Source organism: Macaca thibetana, chromosome 14 (assembly GCF_024542745.1).
Source record: "Macaca thibetana thibetana isolate TM-01 chromosome 14, ASM2454274v1, whole genome shotgun sequence".
NCBI classification, from domain to species: Eukaryota; Metazoa; Chordata; class Mammalia; order Primates; family Cercopithecidae; genus Macaca; species Macaca thibetana.
The window spans coordinates 7,375,188-7,393,081 of record NC_065591.1 but is presented as its reverse complement, the minus strand read 5'-3'; the positions used below and the strand labels follow the sequence as shown (position 1 = coordinate 7,393,081).

At 51.2% G+C, this 17,894-nt stretch overlaps 1 protein-coding gene across 2 annotated transcripts in view; it reads right to left on the bottom strand.

Moving 5' to 3' along the window:
• Positions 1–7,810, bottom strand: part of PC (pyruvate carboxylase) — a 109,134-nt gene extending 101,324 nt beyond the window's left edge. The window contains exons 1-2 of one of the 2 annotated variants that reach the window (XM_050756579.1): positions 7,717–7,810; positions 1,513–1,551 (exon numbers count right to left, since the gene is read on the bottom strand). The gene's annotated coding sequence lies outside the window, so the exon portion shown is untranslated. Of the gene's footprint in view, positions 1–1,071; positions 1,304–1,512; positions 1,552–7,716 lie in introns of those variants that run through there. The other variant, XM_050756581.1, reaches the window with a different exon arrangement.
• Between the last annotated feature and the right edge of the window lie 10,084 nt (positions 7,811–17,894).

Below are 17,894 nucleotides of genomic sequence, written 5' to 3'. Positions count from 1 at the left end.
GCAGGGGCGCAAGTAAGAGAAATAACATCCATCTCTATCAGCCAAGAATAAGAGGACAGAGCAAGCAGAGAGAGAACAAGCAGGTGAAACTTGTGGAGGGTGGAGTTTTTCCATGTTACGACCATTCCCACCACGAGCCCATTGCCCTTACTCAACAGTAGCCTGCAGACGGTGCCTGCTGGCCCAAGACCTAGGTCCAAGGGAGGACTGTGGGAGATCTCACACAGGAAACTAGCTCCTGCATCATGAAGGGTGTCTGAGGAGAACCGAAAAAAACTCCTGTACCACTCAGCACTGGACATGAGCTCTGGAGAAAGTTGTCCCTGAGCCACAAAGTCCCCAAGGCCACAGCGGGCTTGAAGGGAAGAGCATTATTGTTGTCACAAATGCTGGGAGAGCACCTGGCTCCCTGGCTCGGCTGCTCCGGCAGACCAGCAGGGGAAGAGGGGACTGGACTGGCAGGGGATGGGCTGGAGGGCTGTGGAATTTAGGCTGAGGGGAGGCCACTGAATCTCCCAGGCACCTGCCACCAGGGAAATCCATGATGGGGGAACCTTAAAAGCAGTAGAGGCCAGGCGTGGTGGCTCACACCTGTAATCCCAGCACATGGGGAGGGCGAGGAGGGTGGATCACCTGAGATCAGGAGTTCGAGACCAGCCTGACCAACATGGTAAAATCTCGTCTCTCCTAAAAATACAAAAATTAGGCTGGGCGCGGTGGCTCACACCTATAATCCCAGCACTCTGAGGGGCCGAGGTGGGCGGATCACCAGGTCAAGAGATTGAGATCAGCCTGGCCAACATGGTGACATCCCATCTCTACTAAATACAAAAATTAGCTGAGCGTGGTGGCACGCACCTGTACTCCCAGCTACTCTGGAGGCTGAGGCAGGAGAATCACTTGAACCCAGGAGGCGGAGGTTGCAGTGAGCCGAGATCACGCCACTGCACTCCAGCCTGGCAACAGAGTGAGACTCGTCTCAAAAAAAAAAAAAATTAGCCAGGTGTGGTGGCACATGCCTGTAAAATATGCAGGGGAAGAAGGGGCAGTTTCCCTTTCCCCCGTTGTTACCGTGACTGGCAAAGGCTGAGCGTCACCCTCCGGGAACCCATGTCAAGTGACTTTACAACCAGCTGGCAGAGCCACCTCGCACCACAGCTGCCTGCTCTCCACGCTGACTCAAGGGGTCTTCTTAGAGGCGGCCCAGCCCCAGGGATTCTTCCTGCCCAGCTTCCCAAGCTGATCATACCCTTCCAGAAGCAGGGCATTCTGCTTAGGCTGGCCAGATGCCAAATGGGGCCAGCAGGGAGCCAGATGTCACTTTCCTGTAAAAATCAAGAGCAACTGGAAACAGACAAGACTGCTTAAACGGATATTATCCAAAAATCAGAGCACAGCCTTTTTTTATTCATTGAGCTTAAGACCTGACATGCCAAACTGCCGGCATCCACAGCTGCTCCTGGTGAAGACCCCCACGCATCCCGCCAGCCTGGATTCAGGCACAGGACTTACCCTTAGTGTTTGGTCAGCTCTCCCGAAGGCAGACAGTATCTAAAGCAAAAGAAAAAAAAAGCATTACCCTCACTGCTCCAAGAACTTCCCAGAGAAAACAGGAGTGGCAAGAACATAGTTTTTTTTGTTGTTGTTGTTTTGTTTTTTTAAGACAAAGTCTGGCTCTGTCGCCCTGGCTGGAGTGCAGTGGCATGATCTCGGCTCACTGTAACCTCTGCTTCCCGGGTTCAAGTGATTCTCCTGCCTCATCCTCCTGAGTAGCTGGGATTACAGGCGCACGCCACCACGCCCAGCTAATTTCTTCATTTTTAGTAGAAATGGGGTTTTGCCATGTTAGCTAGGCTGCTCTCGAATTCCTGACCTCGGGCAATCTGTCCAACTCGGCCTTCCGAAGTGCTGGGATTACAGGTGTGAGTTACCACACCCAGCCAAGAACACAGATTTTAGAACCCAGAGAACTTTTTCACTCTTGTTACCCAGGCTGGAATGCAATGGCACGATCTCGGCTCACCGCAACCTCTGCCTCCTGGGTTCAAGCAATTCTCCTGCCTCAGCTTCCTGAGGTAGTTGGGATTACAGGCATGCACCACCACACCCAGCTAATTTTGTATTTTGAGTAGACACAGGGTTTCTCCATGTTGGTCAGGCTGGTCTCGAACCCCCGACCTCAGGTGATCCGCCCACCTCGGCCTCCCAAAGTGCTGGGATTACAGGCGTGAGCCACCACACCTGGCCGAGAACCGTTTCTTTGCTTCCATCTTGGGGGAGTCTCTGAGGGCACCAGGAGGGTACAGGGCTGGAAGCACCAGCTCTGCTGTCCTGCTGCCTGGACTGCACCCCTTGTTACTCTGACAGCAGCTCTGTAATCACTCCAAGTCTCTTTCCTCATCTGTAAAATGGGAATAATAACAACGCCCATCTCACAGCGTTCTAGGGAATACCCAATGAGGCAGCACACGCACAGCACTGGCACCATGCCTGGCACAGAGGACACACTGGGACGTTAACCGACAGGCTTGGTGGGAAGCACTTAAGTAAAACCCTTTTCTGACACCCACTATACATGAACAAGAAGTTCTAGAAACAGCTCTTGTTTGATCTGAAGTGCTTTCTCTTCCTGCCCACTCCATCCAGCCTCAGGCCCGCTTTCTCTGCATCTCCACAGAGCTGTCTCTAATCCTTCAGGAGCTCCCTCTGAATACTGGGACTCTGGTTCTTCTCTCACTCCGCAACTTGACACTAATAAGGAGCTGTCTTACGTGACCTGAAATGTGTTCCCTATTTCCTGGCTATTTCCTCAAATCCTTTCCTGCAGAGACCCCTCCCTGCCACACTAAGAGTACACCTCGTGTTTATGCCCACAGGAGCCCACAGTTGGTATTGTGTGTTCACTTTTCGGAGTTTTATCGACTGCTTATTTCTGAAAAAGCCACACCTGCTCTAGCCACTAGTCAATGAAGAGCAAAATGGAAACACAGGCCAGCAAGCTCAAATCCCTGTTCAGAGAAAACCAGCTGCCTTGGCAGATAATGTCAAGACTGAAATTCAATGTCTGGGGCACTCAAGTCAATAAAATATTTACTGAGCACACGCCTTGCACAAGGAACTGTATGTACACCCAGGCCCTGCCCACAAAGTGCCAAAAAGCAAGTTGTTGGGGGCTGGTTAAAAGAGGCAAAAATGGGATGGCACGTGAGACGCACTCCAGCAGTGAGCCTGCCTAGCCTGCCTGGCTGCGTGACTCGGGGCGAGTTATTTTACCTCTCTGTGTCTCACCTATGCGAGTCCACCATTTGTAAGAGATGGATCTAACAGTACCTTTGTAATAGGATTGTTGTGATAATCACATTATGTGTATGTAAGGGGCTTAGCAAGGCTGTCACCACCACACAGGAGTTGGCTTTTATTATTAATAACAATGTCATTACTTATCACCATCATTGTTATGAAAAGAGAGCCCAGTCCAACTGAATAGAGTTGTCAAGCCTTAATAAAGTCCCACGTCTCGAAGAATAATTTAATTTTGACAGGACAAGATAAGAGGCAAGGCCCTGCAGAAAACAAAGTCACCAAGAACAAGAGCAGAGGGGGGACCGTGAGAAGTGAGTCTGGGGCAACAGTGACGAATCTCACTATGGGGGCTGACACAGAAGAGGGTACCTGCGGGGTCAAATGGAAGAAAGAGCCCAACAGGTGGAATCATATTAGAGAGTCTTGAACGCCAAGATGAGGCAAGCTTTTCATTCGGTAAGTAAGAGGAAATGGTTTATTCTTTTGGCCATTTCCCATCTTCCACCATCAGGCCCGACTCCTTTGGCAAAGTGTCCGCAGGTGAGACTAGAAGGCAGCTAAGAGAAAGAGAGGAAGGCATGGTCAGTCAGGCCCAGGTGAGGTTTCAGAGTGAGCAGGCAAAATGCCCCGCTGCTGTGAAGGACGCCTCTGGGTGAGAAACCTGCCCCAAAGTGGGAACTTTCAGGAAACAAGAATCGGTGCCCATTCAGATGGGGGCAGGACAATATTGGGAGGCAGCCAAAGAGAAAGCCATGCTCATCCTCAATGAAAATGTTGACCAGAGGCCGGGCACGGTGGCTCACGTCTGTAATCCCAGCACTTTGGGAGGGTCAGGAGTTTGAGATCAGTCTGGTCAACATGATGAAACCCCATCTCTATTAAAGATACAAAAATTAGCCAGGCGAAAGGGTGGCGCCTGTAATTCCAGCTACTCGGGAGGCTGAGGCAGGAGAATCGCTTGAACCCGGGAGGCAGAGACTGCAGTGAGCCAAGATGGTGCCACTGTACTCCAGCCTGGGCGACAGAACAAGACTCCGTCTCAAAAAAAAAAAAAAAAAAAAACCCAGAAAATGTTGACCTCAACGAGGCCTCCAGCCCATGCAGAAGGTGCCAGTGAGAAATGTGGACTGCCAGATTTTCAGCCATACTGACCATGGTGCTGGCCATCCCTGCCACCCCCAAAGGCAACTCCTTTCCGTATTCCCCATCTTTCACCCTTCTCTCCTCACTGGTTCCCCATTTGGCCCCTTTTCAACTAATTCACCCAAAACATTCATTAAGCACCTACTTGTTCCTGGCACTATTAGGAACTGTGAGGACAGACAGAAGAGGGACACAGGGAACTGTGGCTTGGGATGAGACTAGTGAATCTGAGGTCCTGCCCTGCCACTGGTCCCAGAGCCCCCATGAGTGGTGGTCTTGAGAGGACAGGTACCTATCACAGCACCTGGGGCACGCACCGGAAGTGAGACCGGGTGAAAGCAAGGAGCAGGACAAAAAGGGGCAAAGGGCCTGGGGGACCCACTGTGGGCTACCAGGGGCAACCTTCCAGGGGAGATCCTGGAGGTGAGGACTGACACAGGGAACCGAGTCAGCCAGGCTTCAGCGGGCTTCAGTAGAAAGACAGAAGGCAATATGGCACATGAGGGTACACTGGGGTAAACTAAGGAAACTTTGGATGACAGCCTAAATTAATTCAAAAAGCAGATACTGAGCAACTGTAGTGAACAAAGCCCCTTCCCTAAGGGCAGAGCATGGCAGGGTGGAGGAGCCATTAGTCAACAAATGTCGGCTGCTTTCAGGGAGCTTACCAGAACACCATGGGATACAAACCACAGCTCAGGCCTGCAGCTGGGCCCTCAGAGCCCTGTCTGCCTTTTGGGCTTTTTTTGTTTTGGTTTGGTTTTTTGTCTTTTTTTGTTTTTTTTTGACAGGGAGTCTCACTCTGTCGCCCAGGCTGGGGTGCAGGGGTGCGATCTCAGCTCACTACAACCTCCACCTCCCAGGTTCAAGCAATTCTCCTGCCTCAGTCTCCTGAGTAGCTGGGATTACAGGTGCCTGACATCACGCCTGGCTAGTTTTTGTATTTTCAGTAGAAACGAGGTTTCACCATGTTGGCCAGGCTGGTCTGGAACTCCTGACCTCAGGTGACCCAACCACCTCGGCCTCCCAAAGTGCTGGGATTAAAGGCATGAGCTACCGCGCCCAGCCCGGTCTACCTTTGCATCTAATCTTGCTTCCTCAGGTTGGCTTCCAGTCACTAACTTACCAGCACCTTAGCAAATCCTAGTGCCCTCACCTGGTTACATCTCCTGTAGAGGCCTCTTCCCAGTGACCAATCAAGTTTCTTACACCCAACAGTGAAGTTGTGTCCCCTACATTCTCCTTCCACCTTCCTCAGCCTTTCTCTTCCAGTCCTAATTGCTTGAAACCTCTGTAACTGGCCAGGTGTGATGGTTTATGCCTATAATCCCAGCACTTTGGGAGGTCGAGGCGGGCAGATCACCTGAGGTCAGGAGTTCAAGACCAGCCTGGCCAACATGGTGAAACCCCATCTCTACTGAAAATACAAAAATTAGCCAGGCATGGTGGCAGGTGCCTGTAATCCCAGCTACTCAAGAGACTGAGGCAGGAGAATCGCTTGAACTCGGGAGGTGGAGGTTGCAGTGAGCCGAGATCACACCACTGCACTCCAGCCTGGGTGACAAGAGTGAAACTCCGTCTCACAAACCTCTTTAACAAAACCTCTCCAGAATAAAACTTTCTAGCTGCTCAAATCCAATCACTGCTTCTCCACTGCCAGTGGCATCAAAAAGAGGCCCACCACTCACCTCCTCCACGAAGCCTTCCCAAGCCCATCTCCTTCCAGGCCATTTCTCCTCTCTCTTGCTTTAGTGTGTGGTTTGCTGTGATTTACTGGCCTCTACTGAACTTCCTCTTCCATGTCCTCCTAGGACCAATACCTCACCCACTAGGCTCTCTACAAACATCTGCAGCAGATTGTCTTGCTGCTTAGGTTTTATTTTTCTCTCCCTCAATCGGTTTGTCAGCAGTTGTAGGACAAGGATTGACCTCATCGCCCACGCTGTCTCTCAGCCCCGTGTAGGGATAGGAACACTGTAGGTGTGCAAAAGAATGTGATTAAGAGTTCAACGGTTAAGGAGAGCGTGCAGGCAGGAAGCTGTAGCTGCAAGTGAGAGAAATGCTGAGCACATCCACCCCCAGCACAAGTGTTTGCATCACATACAAGGATAGGGTGCCTTGGGGGAGGCCAGCCAGGGCTGCTGGGTGGCAGTGGGTACGGGAGCAACAGGGAGGCAGATGGCAGGCACTCTGGAGGTTCTGGTTGTCATCAGCAAGTGTTGGTACTTCTCTGAGCCTGTTTTCTCAGCTGGAGAAGGGGTAAGGAGCCCTGGCCTACCTCTTCTCACAAAATAAGACACAATCTGATTTTTAAGAATTTCAGGCCAGGCACGCCTGTAATCTCAGCACTTTGGGAAGCCAGGGCAGGCCGCTCACTTGAGCGTAGGAGTACGAGACCAACCTGGGCAAAATGACGGAAGCTCGTCTCCACCAAAAAATACAAAAATTAGCTAGGCGTGGTGGCGCCCGCCTGTAGTCCCAGCACTGGGGTACTGTGGCAGGAGGCTCGCTTGAGCCCGGGAGGTCGCGGCACTGCACTCCAGCCTGGGTGGGTGACAGCAAGACCCTGTCTAAAAAAAAAAAAAAGAAAAGAATCTCAAAGTTGCCAGGGACCTAGGGACTTGGCTTCCGACTCTGATGCGCTTTGTAAACTACTAAAAGCTGGAGAAATAAGGGGCTGAGCCCAGCCCCACCTCCCGAATGAGCGGCCTTGGGCGAATCACTGCGTCTGGGCGCCTGGAGCTTCCCTATCTGAAACAAAGTGGAAGATCCTACGGGAGGCGGAGTGCGAGCGCCGGGAACAAGGAAAGCCCTCGCCTTACACGCCGCGGCTTCCTGCAGAGCTGAGCCATATCCAGTACGATGGGGACAACTTGGGCTCCCGATCCTGACAGACTTGGGTTCGAACCCTCAGGGACCTCGCGCGAGGCGCTTTAGTCAGTTTCTCCATCTGCAAAATGGGCCCGAGAACAAGAATGAGGCAGCCCGAGGGAGGACGCGGCACACGGGCGCTTGGTGGCTGGAGACGGGGGCGGGTCCGGGGGCGGGTCCAGCCGGCCGAGCCCCCGAGCGAGGGGGAGGGGCGGCGCACTCCGCGTCGCGCACCTCGCGCCGCTCGCCGCTGTCTCCTCCAGCCGTCACTCGCGGAGCCCGCGCCGCCTCTGCGCGCGCGACCCTTACATAAACGTCCCTCGCGGCGGCGTCGGCGCACGTCCACCCGCTCCGACCCGCCGCGGGAAGAGGACCGTGAGGAGCGCGGGAGACACTCACCTCCTCGCCGCTGCCAGTCCTCGCCGCCGCCTCTACTGCCGCTGCCTCCACTGACAGAGAACAGCTGCGGTCTCCCGTGCAACCGAACTTGCTGCAGTCCCGGCCCCGCCTTACGGACTTCCTATTGGCCCAGGCAGCCCAACCCCTCCCGTTATTGGGCAGTGTTCTCCGTCACTCCTCGCCCCTCGGCTGTGGACTCCTCCCTGCGCCCGCCTGTCCGTCACGTTTAAGCCTTGGCGCCCCACGTCAGCCCCGCCCCTCCCGTCCCCGGCGAGCGCCTGGATTAGTGGCGAGGCTGGGAGAGCCCGCCCCTGGCGCACCACCGCCTACTCCCTTGTCTCGGGAGCCTCACGTGGGCCGCCGGACCCTGGCCGACGCCCGCAATAGGCGGAAGTGGCCGGGCTGCAACTTGCAGTTATTGGCTGTCGGCGGGGGTGGGGACGTTCGATTCATTCACCCGAGTAGCACGTGTTTCCCGAAGCTGCAAGCATAACAGATCGCACTGGGGCTCAGGCATCCCGGCTAGACGTAGATACGCGCTGGCGAGCGGAGAAGAGGTCGCCGGAAAAGCTAACGTTAGCGAAGGGCAGGGGAAAGGAGAAGGCGCTTGTGCCACATGGGTTACATGACTGTGTCCTTTAGCAGCTACGTAGGTGATTATGGGGGTCTGGAGTCCGTCTGTGTGACCTTGGGCAAGCAACTTAACCTCTGAGTCTCGGTTTTGTAATCTGCAGAGCGAAGCTGCTCAGGACCTAGGGGGTTTGGAAGGCTTGTTTGAGACACGAGAGGAAAGCTTTGACAAGTGGAACGAGTGACTGAGGCATAAGCCTCTATCATCGAGGCTTACTAATCCAGTTTGAGGGCGTGCTCGGGAAAAACACGAACCACAGACACCTCTGTGGTTGTTTTTCCGAAGAGGTTTTCGGGAGGTTTCGTATTTATGCATTTCCTTAAAGGGGGAGTGAGGGGAACGCATGTAGGAAGAAGGGCAAGTAGGCGATTAGGACAATAGTTAACATTCCTATGGGACTTTAGCTAGTGCCCGGTAAATCCACGTAAGATAAGATGAATGTCTGAAGAGAAAAAGAGAGTAAAGGAAGAGTCAGTTATGCAGATGTCTCTGAGTAGGTAGAGTCTTGACTTTGTTCCGCACCTGGGAAAATAAGCTCGTGATGACATTCTTATTGAGGAGTTTTTAGGAGCTAAACTTAGACTGTAGACCTGAAGCTACAATTGACCTGTCCTTGTTTATGGGAGGCCAGCAAGAATTTACCTGTGAATGATCTGTGGGGGCAGCCCTTCCCAGATGCCTGAGGCTTTTTACCTTTCCGTGTGGATCTGGCTGATGCCTAATGTAGTAACAGCTATTCTTTTGGAAGAGGGTGTTGCAATGACTCAGCTTCAAGGCTTAATCTTCACCTTCGCATGAATCGGGGCGGGTGGGGGGGGCCAGATTTTTACTTTCATTTACCACTTCGTAAACTGGGATCAGTGCCAACCAGAGATAAGGGATTAACCAAACACACCAAAATCGTGCCTTCAAAAGAGAGCAGACAGATTAATATATATTAATTAATAGTGATATGTAATATAATACATCAGATGGTAATAAGGGCAAGAAAAAAAAAATCTGCTTCCAAAAAGGAGAGTCAAAGACTATGAGAACATCTTGCTAACTAGAAATTGTTTATTGAGCCTAGAGAGATCTGACTCTTCTCTCAGACTCCTGTATAAGTACTTTCTCACTCCGACTTCCCTGTCCTTCCTTCCACCGGTCCTGAAGAACCCCAACCTTCGGTTGGATCCAACACAGCTATTTTAGTAACAGAACAAGGATTAAGATCCCAGTTCACCTTTGGGAGGCTGAGTCGGGGGGAATACTTGAGCCCAGGAGTTTGAGACCAGAGTTGGCAACACAGTAAGACCTCATCTCTGTCTTTTAAAATTTTTAAAATGGGGCTGGGCGCTGTGGCTCACATATGTAATCCCAGCACTTTGGGGTGCTGAGGCGGGCAGATCGCAAGGTCAGGAGTTCAAGACCAGCCTGGCCAATGTGGTGAAACCTCGTCTCTACTTAAAAAAATACAAAAATTAGCCGAGTGTGGTGGCAGTCACCTGTAGTCCCAGCTACTCGGGAAGCTGAGACAAGAGAATCACTTGAACCCGGGAGGTGGAGGTTGCAGTGAGCCGAGATCATGCCACTGTACTCCAGCCTGGGTGACAGAGTGAGACTCCGTCCCCCCTCCCCCCAAAAAAATTTAAAATGGGCTGGGCGCGATGGCTCATGCCTATAATGAGAGGCATGATCATCTGAATGTAATGGGGGGCCGGATCATCTGAAGTCAGGAGTTCGAGACCAGCCTGATGAACATGGTGAAATGCCATCTCTACTAAAAATACAAAAATTAACTGGGCATGGTGGTGGGCATCTGTAATCCCAGCTACTTGGGAGGCTGAGGCAGGAGAATTGGTTGCAGTGAGCTGAGATTGTGCCATTGCACTCCAGCCTGGGCAACAGAGCAAACCTCCATCTCAAAAAAATGAAAATTGGCACGATGCAGTGGCTCAAGCCTGTAATCCCAGCACTTTGGGAGGCCAAAGTGGGTGGATCACTTGAGGCCAGGAGTTCAAGACCAGCCTGGCCAAAATGGCAAAACCCTGTCTCTACTAAACATACAAAATTAGCTAGGCGTGGTGACGCATGCCTGTAATCCCAGCTACTAGGGAAGCTGTGGCAGGAGAATTGCTTTAACTCAGGAGCCGGAGACTGCAGTGAGCCGAGACTGTGGTGAGCCGAGATTGCGCATTGCACTCCAGCCTGGGCAACAAGAGTGAAAAACTCTCAAAAAAAAAAAAAAAAAAGAAAAGAAAAAGAAAAGAAAAAGGAAAAGCATTTCTCAGTGTGGGCTTCTGTGTCACTAGCAACAGAATCTCCTGGGGACAAGGTGGGAAACACAGATTCCTGAGCCCCATCCCATTGCTCTTATGCATATTAATCACCAACTCAGAGGTCTTAGAATCACCAGCAGAATACCTGAGTCACCTTTGCCTCTTCAATCCATCCCTGGGGACTGAGACCGAAACTGATGCAATAGTCCCATAGACAGTTTTGTTTTTTTTTTAATAAACATAGAAATGGACCCTTTTGGTCTTAAAGCTTGAAATTTAACATTTGTTTTATCTGAGTTCCTTTGTCAGGAAAGGACACTCAGGCCTCTCAAAAAAAGTATCAGAAAACGGAAACTCATCAGATCAAGGCATCCAGACAACAAGATGCCAGAACCCACATTCACCCTGCTTGCTTCCTTCTCCATAATTCTTGTTTTCTTTTTATTTTATTTTTTTTCCGAGATGGAGTCTTGCTCTGTCGCCCAGGCTAGAGTTCAGTGGCACGATCTCGGCTCACTGCAACCTCTACTTCCTGAATTCAAGCAATTCTTCTGCCTCAGCCTCACAAGTAACTGGGATTACAGGTGCCCGCCACTACGCCTGGCTAATTTTTGTATTTTTAGTAGACCATGTTAGTCAGGCTGGTCTCGAACTCCTGACCTCGTGATCCACCTGCCTCGGTCCCCCAAAGTGCTGGGATTACAGGCATGAGTGCCAGCCCCTAGTTCTTGTTTTCTTACACATTGTTACATTTCTTCCCTCTATGTTAACTCTTCTTTCTTTTTTTTTTTTTTTTTGAGACGGAGTCTCGCTCTGTCGCCCAGGCTGGAGTGCAGTGGCCGGATCTCAGCTCACTGCAAGCTCCGCCTCCCAGGTTCATGCCCTTCTCCTGCCTCAGCCTCCCCAGTAGCTGGGACTACAGGCGCCCGCCACCACGCCCAGCTAATTTTTTGTATTTTTTAGTAGAGACGGGGTTTCAACGAGTTAGCCAGGATGGTCTCGATCTCCTGACCTCGTGATCCACCCATCTCGACCTCCCAAAGTGCTGGGATTACAGGCTTGAGCCACCGCTCCCGGCATATGTTAACTCTTGCTTTTAGTCACTCAGGGAGATGGATTTGAGACTGATCTTGTATCTCCTAGGCTGTAGCACCCAGTTAAAGCCTTCTTCCTTGGCAATAATTGTTGTCTCAGTGATTGGCTTTCTGCGGAGAAGAATGAAGATGAAGGCCCTGGTGTTTCAGAAACAAGACCCCCTGCACTGCAGTGCTAGTTTTAGAAGCTCTCCAAGTGGTTCTAATGGAGTCAGTGTAAAGACCAATGGAGAGGCTAGAGAAATACTATTTAGGCTTCCTGGATGGTAAGAATCTTCCAGGGCCCTTTAAAAACAAAACCATATTCCTGGACCCACACCCACCCCTGTGGATAATGATTCAGTAAATTTGGGGTGGGGCCTAGTAATCTTTTCAATGATTTTTTTTTTCTTTTCCTCTTAGCAAGCTCTCAATTGATTCTTGAGATCTGGGGAACTTGGAAAACTTAGCTGAGCTCCTGGGAGGTTGCAGCAGAAGCTGAAGCCAAACAGAGGAGCTGAGACGTGCTGTGGAAGGCTGGCCAAGGTGAAGCTCTGGTGCAGAGAACACAGGCAGCAGGACTGTGTTGGGAGGGAAATGATGTTCCGGGGGGCCTTACAGAGTAGCTGAGGGGCTGCCCTAACGGTAGGAGTGTAGGCCTGCTTTATTATTTCTTAATAGCTAACACTCTAAAAAGTTCTTGGGCTGGGCCGGGCACGGTGGCTCACACCTGTAATCCCAGCATTTTGGGAGTCTGAGGCAGGCGGATCACTTGAAGTTAGGGGTTCGAGACCAGCCTGGCCAGCATGGTGAAACCCCATCTCTACTAAAAAAATACAAAACCAGCAGGGCATGGTGGTGCACGCCTGTAATCCCAGCTACTTAGGAGGCTGAGGCAGGAGAATTACTTGAACCTGGGAGGCAGAGGTTACAGTGAGCCAAGATCGCACCATTGCACTCCAGTCTAGATGACAAGAGTGAAACTCCATCTCAAAAAAAAAAAAAAAAAAAGCCGGGCGCAGTGGCTCAAGCCTGTAATCCCAGCTACTCAGAGGCTGAGGCAGGAGAATGGCTTAAACCCGGGAGGCGGAGCTTGCAGTGAGCTGAGATCCGGCCACTGCACTCCAGCCTGGGTGACAGAGCGAGACTCCATCTCAAAAAAAAAAAAAAAAGTTAGTTCTTGGGCGGGGTGCGGTGGCTCACACCTATAACCCTAGCACTTTGGGAGGCTAAAAGTGGTCAGGAGGTTCTTCCTCTGCCCCATCCTGTGGGCATCGGCCCTGGTATGGACCTGGCACCATGATAAAGGGATGTGGCCATGGTGAGGCATCTCCCACAGGCTTTAGGGGCATGAGACTTGAGCAAGTGGGCTTTGAAACAGGAGTGGGAGCTGGGTGTGGTGGCACATGCCTGTAATCCCAAACTTTGCAGGGCCCGAGGTGGGTGGATCACTTGAGCCCATTTCTTTCTTTTTTTTTTTTTTTTTTTTTTTTTTTTTTTTGAGACGGAGTCTCGCTCTGTCGCGGGGGCTGGAGCGCAGTGGCCGGATCTCAGCTCACTGCAAGCTCCGCCTCCCGGGTTTACGCCATTCTCCTGCCTCAGCCTCCTGTGTAGCTGGGACTACAGGCGCCCGCCACCTCGCCCGGCTAGTTTTTTGTATTTTTTTAGTAGAGACGGGGTTTCACCGTGTTCGCCAGGATGGTCTCGATCTCCTGACCTCGTGATCTGCCCGTCTCGGCCTCCCAAAGTGCTGGGATTACAGGCTTGAGCCACCGCGCCCGGCCTTTTTTTTATTTTTGAGACGGAGTCTCACTCTGTCACCCAGGCTGGAGTGCGGTGACTCAATCTCGGCTCACTGCAACCTCTGCCTCCCAGGTTCATGCGATTCTCCTGCCTCAGCCTCCTGAGTAGCTGGGACTATAGGCTTGCGCCACCATGCCTGGCTAATTTTCTTGTATTTTCAGTAGAGATGGGGTTTCACCGTATTAGGCAGGATGGTCTCAATCTCCTGAATGTGAGGCCTCATCTCTATTAAAAGTTGAAAAAGAAAGACCAGGCACAGTGACTCATGCCTGTAATCCCAGCACTTTGGGAGGCTGAGGTGGGCGGATCACTTGAGGTTAGGAGTTTGAGACTAGCCTGACCAATGTGGTGAAACCCCATCTCTACTAAAAATACAAAAAATTAGCCAGGTGTGGTGGCTGGCAAATGCCTATAATCCCAGCTGCTCGGGAGACTGAGGTAGGAAAATCACTTGAACCCTGGAGGCAGAGGTTGCAGTGAGCTGGGATCACACCACTGCACTCCAGCCTGAGTAACAGAGACAGACTCTGTCTCAAAAAAAAAAAAAAAAAAAAATTGAAAAAATCTGAAAAACAAAAAGTCAGCCAGGTGTGGTGGGGTGTGCCTGTAGTCCCAGCTATTAGGGAGACTAGGTGAGAGAATCGCTTGAGCCTGGGAGGTGGCGGTTTCAGTGAACCGAGATCGTGCCACTGCACTGCACTCTAGCCTGGGCAACAGAGTGAGATCCAGTCTTCAGACAAAACAAAACAAAAACAGGAAGTTGCAGCTAAGAGGCTGGGCTGTGGGTAGGTGAAAGGCTGGCTTTGGTGTTACCCCAATAACTCTGGGGGGCACGTTGGGAGTAGCTAACCCATCCCTTTGCTTCTTAGGGACATGTTCAGAGGCTCGGAGACAGAAGAGGGCAGATCTCATCATTGACAGAGACTTCTGCAGTCTAAGAACACAGGGGAGACACTAGCCCTTGGTCCCCCTCGGCCGGTGGAAGGTCTGACCATCTTGTGGCGATCCCATGATGGGTTCCATGAGCCCAGTGGAATTGTCCAGACTGAACAGCCAAAGTAGGAGGAGGCTGAAAAGACAGGGCGGTTTCTAGGGGTGAGAAGCCATAGGGTTAAAGGAGCCTGGGAACACAGTGGGGCAAACATTGGAATTTAGGCTCGCTGCAAGCCAAAAATAGTACTTGAGTGGCCACAGGCAAGGGCACAGGGCCACCAAACACACTTGCAGTTTCCACACTGCAAACACTCCTGGCCAATGCCTTTCCTGCTCAGTCCATGCTGGCGGGAGAAATCTTTCTTTTGTCATCTCTGGAGGGGGGATCGGGGACAGGTTGTCCTTATGAGATCCTCAGGGTAAAGCCAGGCTTCTGGATTCTAAACACAGAGGGGTGCGCTGTTTCCGGGCTCACAGTAACTGCTATGTTTTGAGGGATCTGTAGCTTTGTTTTTGTTTTTTTGTTGTTTTGTTTTGTTTTTGTTTTTGTTTTTAGGCAGGGTTTCACCCTGTCACCCAGGCTGCAGTGCAATGGTGCGATCTCGGCTCACTGCAACCTCTGCCTCCAGGGTTCAAGTGATTCTCCTGCCTCGGCCTCCTGAGTAGCTGGAATTACAGGCACCTGCCACCATACCCGGCTAATTTTTTTTTTTTTTTTTTTTTGGGACAGAGTCTCACTGTTGCCAGGCTGGAGTGCAGTGGCGCCATCTCGGCTCACTGCAACCTCCGCCTCCTGGGTTCAAGTGATTCTCCTGCCTCAGCCTCCTGAGTAGCTGGGACTACAGGCTTGTGCCACCACACCAGGCTAATTTTTGTATTTTTAGTAGGGATGGGGCTTCACCATGTTGGCCAGGCTGGTCTTGAACGCCTGACCTCAGGTGATCCACCCACCTCAGCCTCCCAAAGTGCTAGGATTACAGACATGAGCCACTGCGCCTGGCTAGGATCTGTAGCTTTGTCTGGGAGCTCCCATCCATCTAGATGTCTCCAGCCTTCTTGTTCCTAACTGCCCCGGCCTTGGCCACCATGCTGTCTGAACTTGCTGGTACGCTGTCCTCCCTACACCCCAGTGGTATGAGGTATCATCGTTCCTCTACCCCGTCGTGCTTCCTGCCTCTGCTTGGACTGTTTCCCTCTGCATGGGATTCCTTTTCTCAATAGATTCACCTGATAAACTCTCTTCCTGTCATCTCTCTCTCTCTCTCTCTCAAGACTTAACCCAGTCGTTGTCTCCTTCAGGAAGCCCTCCAAGGCCACTCTCATGGTGTAAGGGGCCCTCCTAGGACTCCCATAACACCCTGGGCGTTATTTCTAGCGTAGCACCACACTGCTTTGAAATGGGGTGCTTTGAGGTCTGCCCCCCAACACTAATCTGGGAAAGCAGCTCATTTTTCATAGTGCTGCAGAAATGGCTCAATATCCTCCCACCACCTCATCTTCCTTCCTGGCCCAGGGACACTGTCAAAGCCTCAGAAATTCCTCAGCATTTGCTCCTCTCGGTCCACGCCCCCAATGTGACCTGTTCCAGGTATCATCTCTTTAACTTTTCCCTCCCCCATGGATGTGGTGTCCACTGGACTCTGTGGACTCTGCTTGGCCTCTGGGGCACTCCTATTCACTGACTATTAAACATTTACTATGTGCTAAACTCAACTCTTGTACAGGTGTGAGGAGGGAATAAGGGACAGAAGATAAACACAAGAACTTTTTTTTTTTTTTTTTGAAACGAGTCTTGCTCTGTCACCCAGGCTAGAGTGCAGTGGCGTGATCTAGGCTCACTGCAACCTCTGCCTCCCGAGTTCAAGCGATTCTCTGCCTCAGCCTCCCAAGTAGCTGGGATTACAGGTGCCCACCACCATACCCAGCTAATTTTTGTATTTTTAGTAGAGACAGGGTTTCACCATCTTGGCCAGGCTGGTCTCAATCTCTTGACCTCGTGATTCGCCCCCCAACCCTCACCCACCTCCCAAAGTGCTGGGATTACAGGTGTGAGCTACCGCACCTGGCCAATTTTTAAAATTTTATAGAAATGGGGACTCACTTTGTTGCCTAACCTGGTCTCAAACTCCTGCCCTCAAGTGATCCTCCCCTGCCTCAGCCTCCCAAAATGCTGGGATTACAGGTGTGAGCCACTGCACTTGGCCCACAAACAATGTTAAATTAAATAAATGTATATCTGCACAGTCGCTCATCTTACTTCTGGTGGGCATCATATTTTTTTATTTATTTAAAAAACTTTTTTTAGACAGAGTCTCAGTCTGTTGCCCAGGTTGGTGTACAGTGTCATGATCTCTGATCACTGCAACCTCCACCTCCCAGGTTCAAGCAATTTCTGTGCTTCAGCCTCCCGAGTAGCTGGGATTACAGGTGTGTGCCCCCACAGCCGGCTGATTTTTGTATTAGTAGAGATGGGGTTTCACCATGTTGGCCAGGCTGGTCTTGAACTCCTGACCTCAGGTGACCCAACCCACCTCACACTCCCAAAGTCCTGGGATTTACAGGCATGAGCCACCACGTCCGGCCTCAAGGCTAATTTTTGTACTTTTTTTAGAGACGGGGTTTCACCATGTTGGCCAGGCTGGTCTTGAACTCCTGGTCTCAAGTGCTCTGCCCGCCTCAGCCTCCCAAAGTGCTGGGATTACAGACATGAGCTACCGCACCCAAACTGGGCATCATATTTTCAAGGAGAAAGTCTAGTAGTACTAACTGCTAGGTTTAAAATTTTGTCTAATCCTCCTAGAGGATATGTGAAGACTCAGGCCCCACCCATGGAGGGTAGAACACACATTTGCTGAAGACTCTATGTGCTGGACTGACTCAACTGGGCTGGATTCCAGGCCCATCATTGACTATACTTCTGTCATTTCAGCCGAGAGAAGAAGAGATGAGTATAAGCTCTGGAGGGGTGCAAAGGTGAAGCGCACTCACAAAGGTCAGTCTCCCAGGGTAGAGGGCACGCCCCACCCCTGCTGCCTTCCAAGGTCAGTCAGACTTTCAATATCTGATTCTCAAGGTTCTGGAGAGTGGGCTCTTGAGGCTGGGCTCCAATATCACCTCCTCCAAGAGGCCTGCCTAGATCCTCCCCTCCCCCAAGCCAGATGTGGTCTCTCATTCTCTTCTGTTCACCAAAACAAGGTCTTGCCCACAGCAGGTAGATGTAGATCACTTTCATTGGCTCACTCATAAGGAACATGGTAGCCTGTCCCAGCTTGCAGCCTTCCAGTTTATCTAAGCCTCACCAGAACTTTAAATGACATCAGCCATTTACGTGAATAGATACAGGAAATATCTCTTTCCTACTTCACTTTAGGAAATAGATACTACTGTGTTTTGTTACTTTCAAGGCACGCTTTTTTCCTCCACATTTTAACCTCTCTAAAACGGGGCTGTACCTTCCAAGGAGTGGGTAATGGGTTTCTT